At 37.6% G+C, this 18,388-nt stretch overlaps 1 protein-coding gene across 4 annotated transcripts in view; it reads right to left on the bottom strand.

The window, feature by feature from the left end:
* Window positions 1-18,388, bottom strand: part of astn1 (astrotactin 1) — a 433,021-nt gene that overhangs the window by 235,605 nt on the left and 179,028 nt on the right. The window lies entirely within an intron of this gene.

Raw genomic sequence — 18,388 nt, 5'->3', positions numbered from 1 at the left:
GAATCTTGCTTCAGGGACCATAGTTTGCTCTCTGCATTACCATGGCCAAGTATCCCTGCTGGTCTGTGCTGTCTCCCTATTGCTGATAGTCACAGAGATGGATGGAGTCCTTTAACACCACCTTTTGATCCTGTTTGGAAGAGCAAAAACTGTGGTGTTCGCTCCCTGCTGAGCATCTGGATCACTCCCACAGAGTCTGCACTCAGGAGACCTTTGCCAAGTATTGACAAGGAACTCAGAAGTGCTTAACAGCCAGAACATGATAGGAGACGGAGCAGCTTTTGGGCAGATTGTGAGCGAGCTGTCGGATGAGAGACCCAATGGATCAGCCAGAGAACCGAGGAGTTTTCTGCCTGTGGATGAGCTGAACTTGTATTTAATAAATTGTCTGCAGGTTATAATGCTTGTATTATTAAAGATTAAAAGAAAAAAATCTATTTATTCTTAAGACCACCTATCCTCTCCTTTTTAACTATAAAAAATATGTACACTGAACCTTTTTTATTATTACTATTTTTCAAAAACAGTCTATAAATTGATTATCCTCTGCTGGGTAATATTTGAATAATGGTCTTATATGGTTTCTATATAGCTAAACTGGTAATGGTCATATATATATATATATATATATATATATATATATATATATATATATATATATATATATATATATATATATATATATATATATATATATAAATCGGTTTCAATTCAATTCAATTCAATTAACAACTTTTGTGTGAGAACTCCAGACTACGTAACTAGTTTAAAAAAAGCACTACAGCATAGAAAAGAGACAGATTGACTTAGAAAGTCACTCACCAGTTCTATAATGATTTGTTTAAGTTTCGTTTTAAATTTACGCTCAGAATTTTTTTCGCTTAGAACTCATTTCTAATAAATAATTAATTTTATCTTTGCCATGCTGACAGTAAGTAATATTGTACTAGACATTTTTCAAGACACTAGTATTCAGCTTAATGTGACATTTAAAGGCTTAACTAGGATAATTAGGTTAACTAAGCAGGATAGGGTAATTAGGCAAGGTATTTGGATGGTTTGTTCTGTAGGCTATTCAAAAATTTATAGCTTAAAGGGGCTAATAATTTTGACATTAAATGTTTAAAAAACAAAAAACTGCTTTTATTCTAGCCGAAATAAAACAAATAAGACTTTCTCCAGAAGAAAAAATATTATCAGACATACTGTGAAAATTTCCTTGCTCTGTTAAACATCATTTGGGAAATATTAAAAAAAAAATTCAAAGGGGGGCTAATAAATTTGACCTTAACTTTATCTATTAAATGTAAAGATAACGTTATATAAATTTTTAATTAATATAATTAACATAATATATTTAACCTGAACATGTATATTTACGTGTACCTGTATAGGTGGAGACAGAAAATCTCTGATAATTTTTCAATTTTAAAAAACATTGTTCAGTGTGTTTGTTAGTTTATTGTTCGTTTTAAGCCATTTGGTTTATGAGGACACAGAAAATGTCTCCAGAAACCAACTTCAGGTAATAAACCAAGTGTGACCAAAGTCATTACAACTGTCTGTGATCAGAAACCCCATATTCAAGAGCACATGTAGGTGTATAAACACACGTGTAAATGTGTTACCTATGGAATTAATTTCCATTCTGATTTTGCACACCAGTAACGCATGCATTAACATAATTCATTCATATACTGACAGCTACAGTAGCAGCATCTGTCAGCCATATCAAAAAGCCTCCTGGCTGGCTCGCCTACATCTAGAAAGAAACCAATTTGTTTTTCACATGAACGACTGGCCGGACGGCGGGCTCCCCTCTGTGTCCCACAAAAGCACTCAACACCTAGTGTGCTGAAGGGAAAGGAACTAATTAATCACATCATCATTTAGCGATTATCAGAGTATTTCCAAACTAGTGCACTGTTCTTCTCCCCAGGAGTGCCATACATCAGCTAGACAGAGCAGATCGGGACGAGCCCGTTCACGCAGACTGCCATATTAAAACACAGAAGCAGAAGCTGCACTGCTGTCCTCAGACAAGGTGTTAATTGATTAGGAGGGGGGTGAGGGGGGAGAATGAAGCTCTCTGGGGGGCCCGTAGTGAGCTCTTATGATTGGACAGATTGAAGCATCATTTTTATAGCTTCAGTCATCTGTTAATTACAAAACCTCAAGCCACGAGCTCAACAGAAGGGTGTGTTCTGATTGAGAGGAGCAGGATGAATTTACTGTGGAAATTTCTGCAAAATACTGACGAGGCCATAACATCTGGTTCATTACCATTAAGTTCAGCGCTGTCCATCCAGCTTTACCTGGAGGAAATGTCAAGGCTCGCAGAAGAATATGTGAGAATGGATGCAAGACAGGAGAGATCGATTAAGTCACTATTCGGTATGCAAATGCATGTCGGATTGACCCAGCAGACTTCAGTCACTGTTGCAGTGTTCCAATTTGCATACTATCTGCTCTAAATAGCGTTCAAAAATTAATCAGTGTCTTCCAAATTATAGTATATTTAGCACTGGAACTGCCAAAATTATATAGTAGAAAGGCCATATTGGCCTATATATTCATATATTCAGATTTTCACCTCATGTTACTGTAATTTTTACAGTAAATTACATTAGTATCAATTTACAGGATTTAACTGTAAAAATTCACAGTAATGTGTTGTATTCAGAATTCTTTTGTAAATTTTATCAAATTAGCATAATTACAGCAAATTACTGTAAAAAGAGCTATATCTTTTGCATGTTAGTTATAGGAATTCAAATTTCTTTTATTTCATTCAACATAGACATTAATACAAATGGACTTGTATGCTACTATCAGCACTTTTTTGATATTTAGAAATAACAGAATGTTATTGCAGCCCCAAAAACAATTTGGTTACATCTTCAAAAATAACTTTGTGCTAATCCAGAAACGTAAAAAACTAGAACAAAAGCAACTGATTCATAAAATGAAACACTGTTAAACACATAAAATGATGTTGAAAATGATTTCAAAGTCAGGGTAAACGTCAGAATGACTAGCCAAAAAAAAAAAAAAGCCTGCTACACGGTAAAATATAGTTAATTCTACAAGATAATATTGTGAAATCACAGTCAGTAATGGAGTTTACTATCTACTGTGAAGATATAGAGGCGTGAACAAAACCACAGTAAATTACTGTGAACTACCTCACAGTCATTTGTTGTTAATTTACATACAGTATTTTGCTGTGAAAGTAATGCAAATATTAGCCAGTAATTTACTGTGAATTTAAGGTAATTTTTTTTACAGTGTAACTATTCTCATACAAGATGTTGTGTTGTAACCACGTCTTTACATTCAAAGCTTAATTCGAACATGTCAATCAAAGCTATAGAAGTCATCATATTTGATGTCATTACCCTAAAAATAAAAATAATTTTTTTTTGGTAATACAAGCTATAAATGAGTATGAGTGAGTATACTTCACTTTTTCCAGAAAGACAGTAAGGTTTTTTTCACCACACTGAATGCTATTTTGAAGGATATGTCTCAAGTTAAGTTTTCGCTATGAGAAAGTTATGTTTTTGTTAGAATGAAGTTGCTAGGCAACAGAGGCATGCATATTCAAAGGCAAGGGAATAATTAGAGGCAAAGTCCCTTTAAAGCAAGTCATTTCACTCAGCAGCACATCTTTGAAACACAAAAGCATCAAATTCTCCAAAACTGTTTGCCAAGCTTACAATTACATTAAATATTTCCAATCACCAATAAAATTAAACAACAACCGTCTCATAAGTTTTATTTCTAAATGTTGACAAGACACAGAAACCCAATAAATTACCGCACAATGTTCAATTTCACCTACAAATATGATTTGAGGGTAATTTTAATCTTGCATCAACAAACAAACAAACACTAACCAAATAATATTAAGAATTATTTTCAAATAAATAAGAGCTCCACTTAGCATAACAAAGTGCTTCCAAAAAACCCAACAGAAATAACATCAAACAACAAATACTGCTCTTTATAATCTAATATATGCAAGTCAGCAGTTTTGATTTGCTCATTCACTAGTTGTCAAGTTTAGTTAGAAACTTGATTGGTTTATTGAAAATAAAAGGTGTACAGGGGTTTGGTTAGCATTTGGAATTCTGGGCACTATAAACAAAAACTGTAGCAACAAGTTAAACAGAAATTAAAAAAACAATGAAGTTGCTAAAACAAAACTAAAAAACAAAACTAAAACTAAACAGTAAAAAAAAAAAAAATAAATAAATAAAAAAAAAACTGCACTTTTTTGAAGTTGCTCAAGCTAATGCACTCGAAGGGAACAAGATCATGACACCAACATCATTTATGGTCGTTTTCCACATTACCATCCCCTGAATAATACCTGATCCAATCATGCTGGTGTTATGAAGCGGACGGGAGACAGAGGTAAGGAAACATTAGGGTGTTTATTAAATGACAACAAGGAGCACATGAAGGATAGCCAGGAGGATCAGGAATGATGTTGGGGTCTTTTCCTCCGTGGCTGGGTAACAGGAATACACGAGGATGGACAGCACACACCAGATACAGCTGACAGAGGATGACACAGACTTGGAAGGACTGGAAGACAGGACGATTCGGGAGGACCAGGAAGACTAGGAGGAATACAAAGAGAACAGGTAAGTAAATCGTTTGTTTTAGCTGAGGATGACTACGCTGAGTGGTCGCTCAGTTGTCCGCTTTCGTCGAGACGAGCCCGGACAATGAGCGACTGGAGTGCTGTGCTTTTATCTGGTGCTCGTGAATGTGATGCAGCTGTGTGCTCATTAGAAGTCAGGTGATGGTGATCTTCGTGAGTGGGGGTCGTGAGAGCCTGACCAATCCATGACAGTACCCCCCTCCCCAGGGCCCGCTCCTGAGGGCCGACACCTCCGACGCCGTGGTGGTCTCCCTCTGCCTCTAGGCGCTGGGAACTCAGGGTGGCTCTCATGAAACTCCACCATGAGACTAGGATCGAGAATATCAGCTCTGGGAACCCATGTCCTTTCTTCGGGGCCGTACCCTTCCCAGTCCACCAGGTACTCCAACTGGCCACCACGACGTCGGGAACGCAAGATCTCCTTCACTGCGTAGACGGCTCCTTCTTCTAGGAGCAGTGGAGGAGGGGGTTCCTCTTCGTGGTCAGGCTCTGTGGAGGGAAGAACAGGATCGTGATAGGGTTTCAGGAGTGATACGTGGAATGTAGGGTGAATACGGTAGTGAGAGGGTAATTGTAGTTTGTAGGTGACGGGGTTAACCTGTTCCACGATGGTGAAGGGACCAACAAATCGGGGACTTAACTTGCGAGAGGGCAGTCGCATGCGTATGTCCCGGGTGGATAGCCACACCTTTTGTCCGGGTGTGTATCTGGGTTCTTCAGACCTTCTCCTATCGGCGGTTACCTTGCTTCGACGGACTGCCCTCTGCAGATGTTGATGAGCCTCGTCCCAGACTCTCTCGCTCTCCCGGAACCAGTGATCCACTGCGGGGACATCAGATGGTTCGCCATCCCAGGGAAAGAGCGGTGGTTGGAAGCCCAGGACGCACTGGAATGGCGTGAGTCCGGTGGAGGGTTGCCGCAGTGAATTTTGGGCATATTCTGCCCAGCCCAAATACTGGCTCCAGGAGTTCTGGTGACCACTGCAGAAGGTCCTCAGGAACCGTCCCACCTCCTGAATCTTCCTCTCTGTCTGCCCGTTGGTTTGGGGATGATATCCAGAAGAGAGGCTGACGGCCACACCTAGGAGCTTGAAGAAGGCTTTCCATAGACGTGAGATGAACTGTGGACCTCTGTCCGACACAATATCTTCTGGAATACCAAATGACCTGAAGACTTGATTAAAGATATTGTCGGCAGTTTCAAAGGCTGTGGGAAGACCTTTCAGAGGGATTAGTTTGACAAACTTTGAGAATCTATCTACTATGACTAGAATACAGGTATTACCTTCTGACGAAGGGAGGTCAGTGATAAAGTCCACTCCTAGGTGTGACCAGGGACGGTTCGGAATCGGCAAGGGATGGAGCTTTCCAGCGGGTAGATGACGTGGGCTCTTGGATTGGGCACAGTCCTTACAGCCCTGAACATATTGCCTCACATCCCTTGCCATGTTTGGCCACCAGAATCGTTGGGATACTAGCGAGAGAGTATTGTTGATCCCTGGATGTCCAGTGCCTAGCGAGGTATGTAAGGAGTGGATCAGATCTACCCGGTGTTCAGGTGGTATGAACTGCCGATGAGGAGGGCATCCCGGCGGAGCAGGGGTTTCCGGAGTGGCAACGACTGGAGGAGCGTTCCAGGTGATCGGACAAATGGAGATGTGTTCGGGAAGAATCTTCGTTGGGAGTTCTTCATGATCGTGATGCTCGTGTAAACGAGAGAGAGCGTCTGCTCTTAGATTCTTGGGTCCTGGACGATAGGAAATGGAGAAATCAAAACGTGAGAAGAAAAGTGACCATCTGGCTTGACGTGGACATAGTCTCTTGGCCTCTTTGATGTATTGGAGGTTTTTGTGATCTGTGATCACCTGGAACGGATGTTTGGCTCCCTCCAACCAGTGACGCCACTCCTCCAAGGCTAGCTTGATTGCTAGAAGCTCCCTGTCTCCTATGCTGTAATTCTGCTCCGCCGGGCTCAACTTCCGAGAGAAATAGGCACAGGGATGCAGTCGGGGCGGTGTATCATGATGTTGAGATAATACTGCCCCGACGCCGGTGGTGGATGCGTCCACTTCCACCACGAAAGGAAGATTTGGGTCAGGATGAGTCAGGAGTGGGGCCCTTGTGAACTCCTTCTTAAGAAGGCGGAAGGCTGCGGCTGCTTCTTTGGTCCACTCCAGTCCTTTGGGTTTACCCTTGAGGAGATTAGTGAGAGGTGATGTAATCCTGCTGTAGTCCTTGATAAACCGTCTATAAAAGTTAGCAAACCCAAGAAACCTCTGGAGCTCCTTAATGGAAGTGGGTTCTGACCAGGATAGAACAGCCTCAATTTTCTTCCCATCCATACGTATACCGGTTTGGTCAATGATGTATCCCAAGAAATGAATCGACTTCTGGTGGAATGAGCATTTCTCCGCTTTGAGGTAGAGGTGATGTTCTCTCAATGTGTGTAGGACCTCCGCAACGTGTTGGCGATGTTCGGCCTCACTCCGGGAGTAAATGAGGATGTCATCTATGTACACTATTACACAGTGGTGAAGAAACTCCCGGAGGACTTCATGAATGAAGTTTTGGAATACGGAGGGGGCATTGACCAGACCGTAAGGCATGACCTCATATTCATAGTGGCCAGTAGGGGTCACGAATGCTGTCTTCCATTGGTCCCCCTCACGTATTCTTATCAGATTATACGCGCTGCGGAGGTCCAATTTAGTGAAGACTTTAGCTTCTCGGAGCTGTTCCAAAGCGGCTGGTACCAGAGGAAGGGGATATCGGTATTTTACTGTACCGTTATTTAGGACCCTGTAGTCGATGCATGGACGCAGCCCTCCGTCCTTCTTGGCCACAAAGAAGAAGCTTGAGGCGGCTGGTGATTTTGAGTGACGTATGTACCCCTGACTCAGAGCCTCCCTTATGTAATCTTCCATTGCCTGATTCTCTGGAAGCGAGAGCGGGTAGATCCTACCTCTTGGCAACTGGGCATCTGGAACTAGGTCGATCGCGCAGTCCCATGGCCGATGCGGCGGTAGCTGGGAAGCTCTCTTGGGGCAGAAGACATCTTGAAAGGAGCTGTACTCCTTAGGAATGTGGATAGACTGCTTCTCAGGAGGGCTCTCGACCGATGTTGCAAACAAAGAAATGGGGTTCCGACCTTGAAGAGGGAGATTTGGAAAACAGGCAGGTGTACATCCAGATCCCCATTTCTTTATCTCTCCTGTGCCCCAAGAGATGATGGGATCGTGCTTCACCAGCCACGGGCGCCCTAGAATGATGTCCATATTTGCACCCTCCAGAACCAGAAATTGAATCCTCTCTTGATGTAACAACCCCACTTGAAGAAGGATGTCTTCGCATTGTCGATGGATACGGGTCGAAGATCGAGTGCACTGGGTTATCGGTTGTATCTGGTATATGTGCGAGGACGCCTCAGTACGGAGGTGGAGTTGACGACAGAGGGATTGGGAGATGAAGTTCCCTGCTGACCCGGAGTCGATGAGGGCTGTGACAAGGAGAGAAATAGAGGCAGTAGTTATTTGTACGGTGGTAGTAAGTGGTTTACATTGTTCAATATTCGTACTGAATACACTCACTGAAGTCCGAATGGGACGAAGGGGACACTCCATACGGGTGTGTCCACTGACACCGCAGTATAGACACAGACCCCGGGTCAGCCTCCTCTGTCGTTCCGCTGATGTCAGTCTTCCAGACTCTATTATCATGGGTTCTGGTTCTGGAGAGGCTGTTGACTCAGGCGATTGGAGGAGTGCAGACGAGGGGGTGATGGTGTCCTGTTGATAGGAACGGAGACGATCGGAACATCGGAGAGAATGTTGGATGAATCTCTCCAGACCCATTGTATCATCTAATGTGGCCAGTTGGATTCGGAGAGTGGGTTCCAAGCCGAGCCGGTACGTGGTCAACAACGATCTCTCATTCCATCCACTTGCAGCTGCTAGAGTGCGAAACCGGAGAGCATATTCCTGTGTAGATAGAGTACCTTGCTTTAGATGATACAGCTGCTCTCCAGCGGCTACTTCCCCATCAGAACGTCCAAACACCTCTTTGAAATACTCCGTGAAGGTAGTGATGGAATTCATGACCGGCCCGGCTTGGTTCCAGATCGTCTCAGCCCATTTAAGTGCAGGTCCAGAGAGTAGAGATACGATGTAGGCGATCTTCGACTTATCTGTGGGATATAGAGAAGGTTGCATTTCGAATATGAGGGAACATTGTAACAGAAAACCATTGCACTCCCCCGCTCCGCCTGAGTAGGGCGCTGGTCGGGCCATGGGACTGGAAGGAAGGGCCGAAGAAGAAACTGTGGAGGCGGAAGTGCTCGGTGCTGGTGGTGCGTTGGAAAGTGGAGCTGGTGGCTGTAGAATCCGCTTCAACTGGTCCACCAGCTCTTGTAAGTGATCGGGGGTGCTCATGTTGTCGTCGTTATTGGTCCGGGCTTCTGTTATGAAGCGGACGGGAGACAGAGGTAAGGAAACGTTAGGGTGTTTATTAAATGACAACAAGGAGCACATGAAGGATAGCCAGGAGGATCAGGAATGATGTTGGGGTCTTTTCCTCCGTGGCTGGGTAACAGGAATACACGAGGATGGACAGCACACACCAGATACAGCTGACAGAGGATGACACAGACTTGGAAGGACTGGAAGACAGGACGATTCGGGAGGACCAGGAAGACTAGGAGGAATACAAAGAGAACAGGTAAGTAAATCGTTTGTTTTAGCTGAGGATGACTACGCTGAGTGGTCGCTCAGTTGTCCGCTTTCGTCGAGACGAGCCCGGACAATGAGCGACTGGAGTGCTGTGCTTTTATCTGGTGCTCGTGAATGTGATGCAGCTGTGTGCTCATTAGAAGTCAGGTGATGGTGATCTTCGTGAGTGGGGGTCGTGAGAGCCTGACCAATCCATGACAGCTGGTCTTCTGAAGTAATTCACAACTTGGTCTTAATGACAAATCTCCACCCAAATTGACAAAGACTCTTTGTTGACTTCATTTGCGTTCAAGTAGTTGCCGACATGTGATATGCGTGTGATAGAAGGGACTGTAACTCATGTTCATTTCATATAAATCACAAAACCAAAAAACATCTGTTTTCAAGTATAATTTGTACATTTAAAAGTAGAGATTTCACGCTTTAAACTGAGATATTTCTCATATCTGTGAGCAAGTATTCGTTAAGATTCCAATGCATTTGCTGACGAGTAAAAAAAAACATGTCTTCAAGCCCCTCTCCCAGAGAAACTTTAATCTATATTGACTCCTATAATGGCTCCTAAGGTAATTCAAGGTAGAAATACTCAGCACTCTTTTGTGCTTTGTCAATTTAATGAAATAAAAATGTTAGAAAAAAACATACACACATTTTTAAACAATTAGGGTATTATACAGTATTTATATGGGTTTAATTTTAACAAAGTTATTCGATTACAACATTTTAAAACGGCCACCTCTGGAGTTCTAGTGATAAAGGAGTTTATGTATTCCATTTACAGTAAAAATTGCAGATCTGTGCTCAATCTATCAGCTATTATTTTCCCAGAACACATTAAACATTGGATGTGAATTTGATTAAGAGTGTTAAAAAAATACAAATAGATGTATGTGCGAGACCAATGGTTAGCTGGAGAGGATTGGGCTTAAGGGTTTAAAATTGTAATGATTTAATTCTGATGAAAATAATATACTATAAATAAAACCTGATGAAAAAACCTGATGAAAATAATATATTTTATGTTACAATCATTTTATTCAATTTGCATCAACCTTTTACATTTTAAAAATGTGTTTTGCTGTTAACTACTGAATGCACAATTATGCAACTACATGAGGAGATTTCTCTACATGACGGACTAGCAAAAGGCAGATTGATGTGCAAAGTCATTTCCAATAGTGTAGGAAATCAATTACAGAAGCATAGAAATGTGGAGTGACTATGATTGAAAGGGCATGCAATTAAGCAACAGAATGGTATGTTCCAATGCTTCTATTATAAACTCAAAAGTAGGCAATTTTACTTCTCAAAATGAGTGCATATTTTTAGGGCAAAGTATAGGTAGGGAGAATTGGGACACAGCATTTCAATCATTTACTGACTCCTCTGCCTCAATCCTTTATGTCAATCTACAACATTAACCTATAAACATCTCCCTCAAAATGTTTTGGTTGTAATGTGCTCTTGCAATAGTTTTAGAAAAAAATGCTAATGAAATTCTTTTGATTTTTTCCACTTACAATACCATGGGGGCATGAATCTAATCTTACAATTTGTTTACATAAGCCTACATCTCATGAGTATTACAAGACACAGAAACCCATTAAATTACTGCGCAATGTTCAATTTCATCTACAAATATGATTTGAGGGTAATTTTGTTCTTGCATCAACAAACAAACAAACACTAACCAAATAATATTAAGAATTATTTTCAAATAAATAAGAGCTCCACTTAGCATAACAAAGTGCTACCAAAAAGCCCAATGGAAATAACATCAAACAATAAATACTGCTCTTTATAATCTAATATATGCAAGTCAGCAGTTTTGATTTGCTCATTCACTGGTTGTCAAGTTTTGTTAGAAACTTGATTGGTTTATTGAAAATAAAAGGTGTACAGGGGTTTGGTTGGCATTTGGAATTCTGAGCACTATAAACAAAAACTGTAGCAACAAGCTGTACACTAATTTAAAAAAAATGAAGATGCTAAAACAAAACAGTAAAAAATAAATAAATTAAAAAAAAAAAAAAAAAAAAAAGGATTTAAGCACACTAAGTAAAAAAAAAAAAACAGCTCCACATACACACTAAACAATAACAAAAGTTTCACACTGCGTATAGCACCACCAAGTTGCAAAGACAAAACTGAACACAAATCAAACAAAAAAACAAACAGAAAACTCTGAAAGTCAAAACAAGAAAATAAAAAACAAGACATTAAAAACTAAACTAAACTCATTAATTAGTTAGAGACTTAACTGAAACAACATATTAGGTAAAAAATAAAAAAATAAATGTATTCTGACAAAATACATTAAAAACTAAAACTAAACCCTGAAATAAAAAAGACTATCATCATTCATTAAATGGACTCATCATTAAAACCGCATGTTAAGTAAAACAAAAAACTAAAGCAAAACAAAAGACAAAAACAAAGCAGAACAGAAATCATTATCAAAAATAAATAAATTCTAAAAAAAAAGAAAAAAAAAAGCAAACAAAATAAAACAAACTCTAAAAAGCTAAACAAGAAAATAAAAGACAAAACATATCAAAAACAAAACTAAACTCCTTAGTCAAAAATACTATTGTCATTCATTAATTGGACACTTCATCGAAACAGCATATTAAGTAAAACACAAAAGCAATATATATATATATATATATATATATATATATATATATATATATATATATATATATATATATATATATATATATGAAAAAAACGTTAAAAACTAAAAAATAAACACTGAAAAAAAGACTATAGTCATTCATTAATTGGACACTTCATTAAAAAATCATGTTAAGTAAAACAAAAAACAAAACAAAAAACAGCTCCAGAAAACACTCTAAACAATAACAAAAGCGCAATCCCGATTCTACCCATTAGCCCATCACCTTATCCCCATCCCTCATTTTGTGCGTTCACATGTAGGGGTAGGGGTGTCCCAATTCTCTTTAGCTTGAAGGCGTAGAGCTAAGGAGAAGGGCTAGATAACCCTTGAAATGGAAATTTTTAAGACCACACTTGAAACCAAGGGGTATAAAATTTTCCCAGAATATACCATCTACAACGGCAGCAGGGCTGCACATGGAAGTCAGGAGATGCACAAATTAGTATTTTTGTCATTATTACAAATATTTACAACAAACAAGCACATGTTTTAATACATTCATAATGGCATTCATGTTTTATCACCATGCTTAAAAAAACGATAACAAAAACTGCTAAATTTCGCTATGTATAATCCATAGTAATAACTCTTGTATAGTAGTACCACAACATCCTTTCCAACCCAATCTCACAGCAATTCGTAATTTTTGATTTAGTGGCTAATTCGTATGAATTCGTACGATCTAATTCGTACATTTTCATACGATTTGCTCATCCCCCAATGACGATTGGGTTTAGGGGTGGGGTTAGGTGCCACGCCTCCTTTTTAAAATCGTACAATTTCATACGAATTAACTCGTACGAATTGGTACGAATTAGCCACTAAACTGACAAAATGTAAAATACTTACGTTTTCTCGTGAGATTAGGCTGTCCTTTCACATCTGTCACTCAGTGACACTCAAATACCCTGTCAGAAAAGTCTAGTTTCTGGGAATGAGCTTTTTACAGTGTCTGCTATAATGTTATTGCTGTTTCGTGTGTTTACATGGATGAATATGGCCACGGTGTAAATGCACAGTAGTTACGAGCTTATTGCCACATTATATCGTTATGATAACATGATATATGCCTTCAGTGATTTCCTGAAGATAAATACCAAAAAAACAAACACATCTGGAATAACTACAGCAGTCACGATTGTCGATCTCATATGAAGTATGTGCTCTTGATGACATATTATGACGTGTGCAGGTGTAAAATTTAAAGCCCTTGCCTTTCACACTCTGTTTCAAGGGCCAAAGGGAAGGGGTAGGGATAAAAAATAGAATTGGGATTGGGCCAAAGTCTCATTCTAATTTATAGAACCACCAAGTTGCAAAAACAAAACAGAACACAAAAAATTAAAAAAATAAATTCTGAAAAAAAAAAACAATACAAACAGAACAAAACAAAACTCTAAAAAGCTGAACAGAAAAAAAAAAAAAACTTAAAAACAAAACTAAACTCTGAAATCAAACAAAAAAAGATGATTGTCATCCATTAATTGGACACTTCATTGAAAATGCAGTTATCCAATAAAGCTCATGCTGAACACACTCTTGAACAAACACGGATTCATGTGTTCATAAACATAAGCAAGAGATCATGAATGAAGTGAGTGTCAGAAAGATGGATGAGACGCAGCACTTTTCATATACCCTGGCTGAAACAATCCTCCCATCTGCAAGGCCAGCCAAACACACTAATCACGGCGCATGCCAGAGTGAGAAATCAAACACTTTAAGCGTACCTCAGCCAGATGGTGAGTGAAATCAGAGCTCCTGGCTCATTTCATGCCTGTTTAACAGCCACAAGTGAGAAAGGGAGAGATGAGTGTGATGCAAAAGAAAGAGAACTGGATGAAAAACAAATGCGATTTTCCATGGTAAGTGAAATCAACTTCTTCAGCAGACAAGCAAGGTCTAACTTACGAAAAGCAAAGCTGTTTGTAGGAACTGAGTACAAGAGGGTGTTCTTTCTTCACATTTGCAGACATATTGTGAAGTTTACGAGATAACAGGCGTAGAAATGGCTCATTTTATCTATGTTTTCAGACACTGACAGTTTGCAAACAAGTAAACAGCATCAAACGAGAAATAACAAGAGGGATGAAAGTGGAAGAAATGTGTAATTCCAGAGGGTGATAGACTGACAAGGGAACAACTCTAGTGTCAGGCTGCCAGGTTAACATGAAAAATGTATCATTATACTGTATAATTAAACCTTTTTTATTGTTCTGCATTCTACAACAACAAACAACAACTATTACAAATACTACTTATAAAAAAAACTAATAAATAATAATAGTAATAATAACAATAATATTAATAACAATTCAAATTATTATTATTATTATTATTATTATTATTATTATTATTATTATTATTATTATTATTATTATTATTATTATTTGTATTATTATTATTATCAATATCATCATCATTATTATTATTATTATTATTATTATTATTATTATTATTATTATTATTATTATCATCATCATCATCACAAAAAATTTATAAAATGTCCAAAAACTGGCAATAAAATGCCAAACGCGTGTTTAATATGTAAGTGTTTCGAATTTGGGATAGCTGCATAGTAGACAGGGCTTTGTTGTCCAAATAAGGCAGCATCCATGTTATTAATATTCTCTACAATAGACATGGTAATACTGTATAACGTTTTAAAATATAGCATATAACATTGATGATAATAATAAAAAATAATAATAATAATGATAATAATAATAATAATAATAATAATAATAATAATAATAATAATAATAATAATAATAATAATAATAATAATGATGATGATATTGATAATAATAATAATACAAATAATAATAATAATAATAATAATAATAATAATAATAATAATAATAATAATAATAATAATAATAAATAAATAAAAATAATAATAATAATAATAATAATGATAAAAAATAATAATAATGATTAAAAATAATGATAACAATAATAATAATAATAATAATAATAATAATAATAATAATAATAATAATAATAATAATAATAATAATAATGAAGAAGAAGTAGTAATAATTAATTTTATGTATATGTGTTTATTTCTAGCTTTTCTCAAATATTCTTATATGTATAAACTGCATTCATCAAAATGCACACCTGTTCACAGTGTTCTAAAATGTTTTTACCGCCATACAAGAACATCAGTGAATATGTCTTCATAAAACAATTTATTTCTTGGTGCTTTATAAAATAAATAATGAAACACTTTTTTTTCCATTTTAAAGACCCTTCAATACAGTGAAAAAATCATGGTCATAGACGTTCAAAAGCACAACTCGTTTATTAATTTTCCTTCAGCTTAGTCCCTTATTCAGGGTTCGCCACAGTGGAATGAACCACCAACTATTCTGGCATGTTTTATGCAACAGATGCCCTTTCAGACGAAACCCAGTACTGGGAAACACCCATACACTCGCATTCACACAAACACTCATACACTACAGCCAATTTAGTTAATCCAATTCATATGTCTGTAGGGGAATCTGGAGCACCCAGAGAAAATCCACGCAAACACAGGGAGAACATGCACACTCTATACAGAAATGCCAACTGGCCCAGCCAGGACTCGAACCTGTGACCTTCTTGTTGTGAAGTGGCAGTCCTAACCACTGAGCCACTGTGCTGCCCTTAAAGACACAATATGTCAGAATGCTTTCATTCAAATATTCAAATACAATTAAAACAGTTTTATTTGTTTTGTTTATCTATGTACTATCCCAAATGTGTTAAATAATTCTTAAATCCTGTGAAATTAGCATTTTTAGCTAGTGGTATAGACCATGTCCTGTGTCACCATGTTAAGGATGTTGCACACCTTCGATTTATGTTTTGGTTTTATAGAAAACAGACAAACACTAAAAACACAAAAAATTACTTTGCATTTTTTTGACTACACAGAGCAGCATTATAACAGAACACTAGAATGTATTTGATATGATAAAACAGAGCTGTTTCTTCCTCATGTCATCAGACCTGAAGAACTAGAAGTGGTCGACTGTGGCATAATAAAAGTTCCACTGCTTTCATGCTGTATTGCACTCGTATCTCATAAGCAATTTCTTTAGCTGTCTTTTTTCTTTCAACCGTAATGCTTGTACACACTGGAACAATTTCCACTCGTGCTTTTCGCCAACAATTAATGCCTTATATAGGGCCAGACGGAATCCGCGAACATTTTTTGCCATTTCTGCGCAGAATTTTGTTAAAAATCTGCATATTTATGAGGAAAGATTTTGGGAGTATCATAACTAAAACCTTAATATATGAAATAAAAAGTAATACATTTTTAACTTGTATTTAATGTTTACAATGCAGATCCACTTATTTGGTAAACAAAGCAAGTCTCTCATTTAATATAACTACTAAAAGACAGAAAATATTACTTTACAAACTATATTGTAAATAAATAATGTAAATATTTTCATATTAGTCAATAATATTACTGAAATTAATTTAAAAACTGAATAAATATAAATTTACACACATTTACATAAGTAAATACACAAAATCAATGATGGGCTAAAAATCGGCAGAACTCTGCGAAACTCGCACGCACAGATTCCATGTGGCCTACTTATGACTAAATAAAAGATACCAATGTGATCGTTCAAACCAAAGCGCAAAATGACAAAAAAGCATCTCAACATCTCAACAGCTAATAAAATTACAGTAAACACCACTTGGAGATGCTCAACCGCAAAACACTCCAGGCGAGCTCAGTTTCACTTTCATTTAAAGAAGATGATGCATCAATATTTTTTCATTGGTGTCTGAACACAAAGAGTTGTATGATAAACATAACAGCAACTACAATAAAGTCAGTTGGAGGGAGATTATGGAGAGTAGCAAACAGGATTTGACAAAGATTTTCATTTCTCTTTTCTTTTCTGACTTGCAAGTTCATTAAGCAACATTTAACATCAGGAAGTGATTTTGCGCGTTCACTATGCTCATCACCAGTGAAAATTCCATGAGTTTGACTGCAGAAAAACTTCTCAAACAAAATGCTGACGATAAAGGCTGGTTTATACTTTAGCATCGAGCGATCGCCGTGACCCACAGTGCATGCCTTGTGATTAGCTGGGCATTTATATTTCTGCGTGCTGTTTGTGTAGCTTTGCAATAACACTTCCGAAATGCGAGCTGGCAATAAGTTGCATGTTATGTTCCTCTGTATTGAGTTTCTTTGCGGGTCTTTTGTTTTTTTCAGAACGCTAACTTAATGTACAAGTAGCTAAAATCCGCTCATTCAGAGGCAGGAACCTGCAGACGTGCAACAACTTAAGGTAAACACAAATCATCTGAAGCTCCTTCACCGGACTCGACACTTATAAACACTCGCTCTATCAAGCTCATGGCTCTCAGCACCGTCTACACATGGCACAGCTCCCAAGCCGACCAATCATCAGGGGCGCAACAGCAAATTTACTGAGGGGTATGCGGGTTCAAGTTTTGCACATAGATATGGGAGTCCTAATAGGCAAAATAACTTAAAAATGCTATCACTTCTCAAATGCTTACTGTGAGAGGTGTAGGGTTTGTCTTTGCAGAAACAATTGACTGAAACTGCTATTACACCTCTCACAAAGTGAAATAAAAGACTGTAAAATGTTTAGTGTAAAAAATAAACAGAGACAAACTGCCTTAAATGTTCTATTCATCAAAATGTTATGGGCAAACTTTTTTGTAACTAAAATTAAAATAGTTTTGAGCAAAAAAAATTACCAAAGGGCCCAATATATCAATATGATGCATAATAAATTTATAAAAATGTGTATATGGTATAAAAATGGATCTTGATAGAAGGATTAATAAACATTTTATTTAATTTTTTTTTAATATTTTGACTATTTGTTCATGTGTGTTTTTTAACAGGGTTAAGAAACGTCATAATCATTATACAATTTATATAGGGGAATTTTTTATCCAAATATTAGTTTCTATTTTATTATCCAGCTGCAACGGATCAATCAAATGGTCAACGAAGGGGGAGGGGTGGTGTGATTATTTTTTATTTAATGAAATACAATATTATACTCCTATAAAACGCAAAATAAACATTCTTAACAAAAAAATATTTATTTATTTTGATTATTTGAAACTTTTAGTAAGGATAATTTCTAAAATAGTTTTGGCACAATGGCACCCCCCATGTGCAGCATATAAAGCATTCCCCCTTTTTGTGCTTCTGCCAATCATATGTGTTGTTGCGACGTGTAGATACATTTTGCGTCTGCGTCAGCCATAGCTATACAAGGCAAAGGCTGCGCCGGACTTTGCACAAAAG

This window comes from Danio aesculapii, chromosome 2 (genome assembly GCF_903798145.1).
Source record: "Danio aesculapii chromosome 2, fDanAes4.1, whole genome shotgun sequence".
NCBI lineage: Eukaryota > Metazoa > Chordata > Actinopteri > Cypriniformes > Danionidae > Danio > Danio aesculapii.
This window is presented reverse-complemented; position numbering and strand designations above follow the sequence as displayed.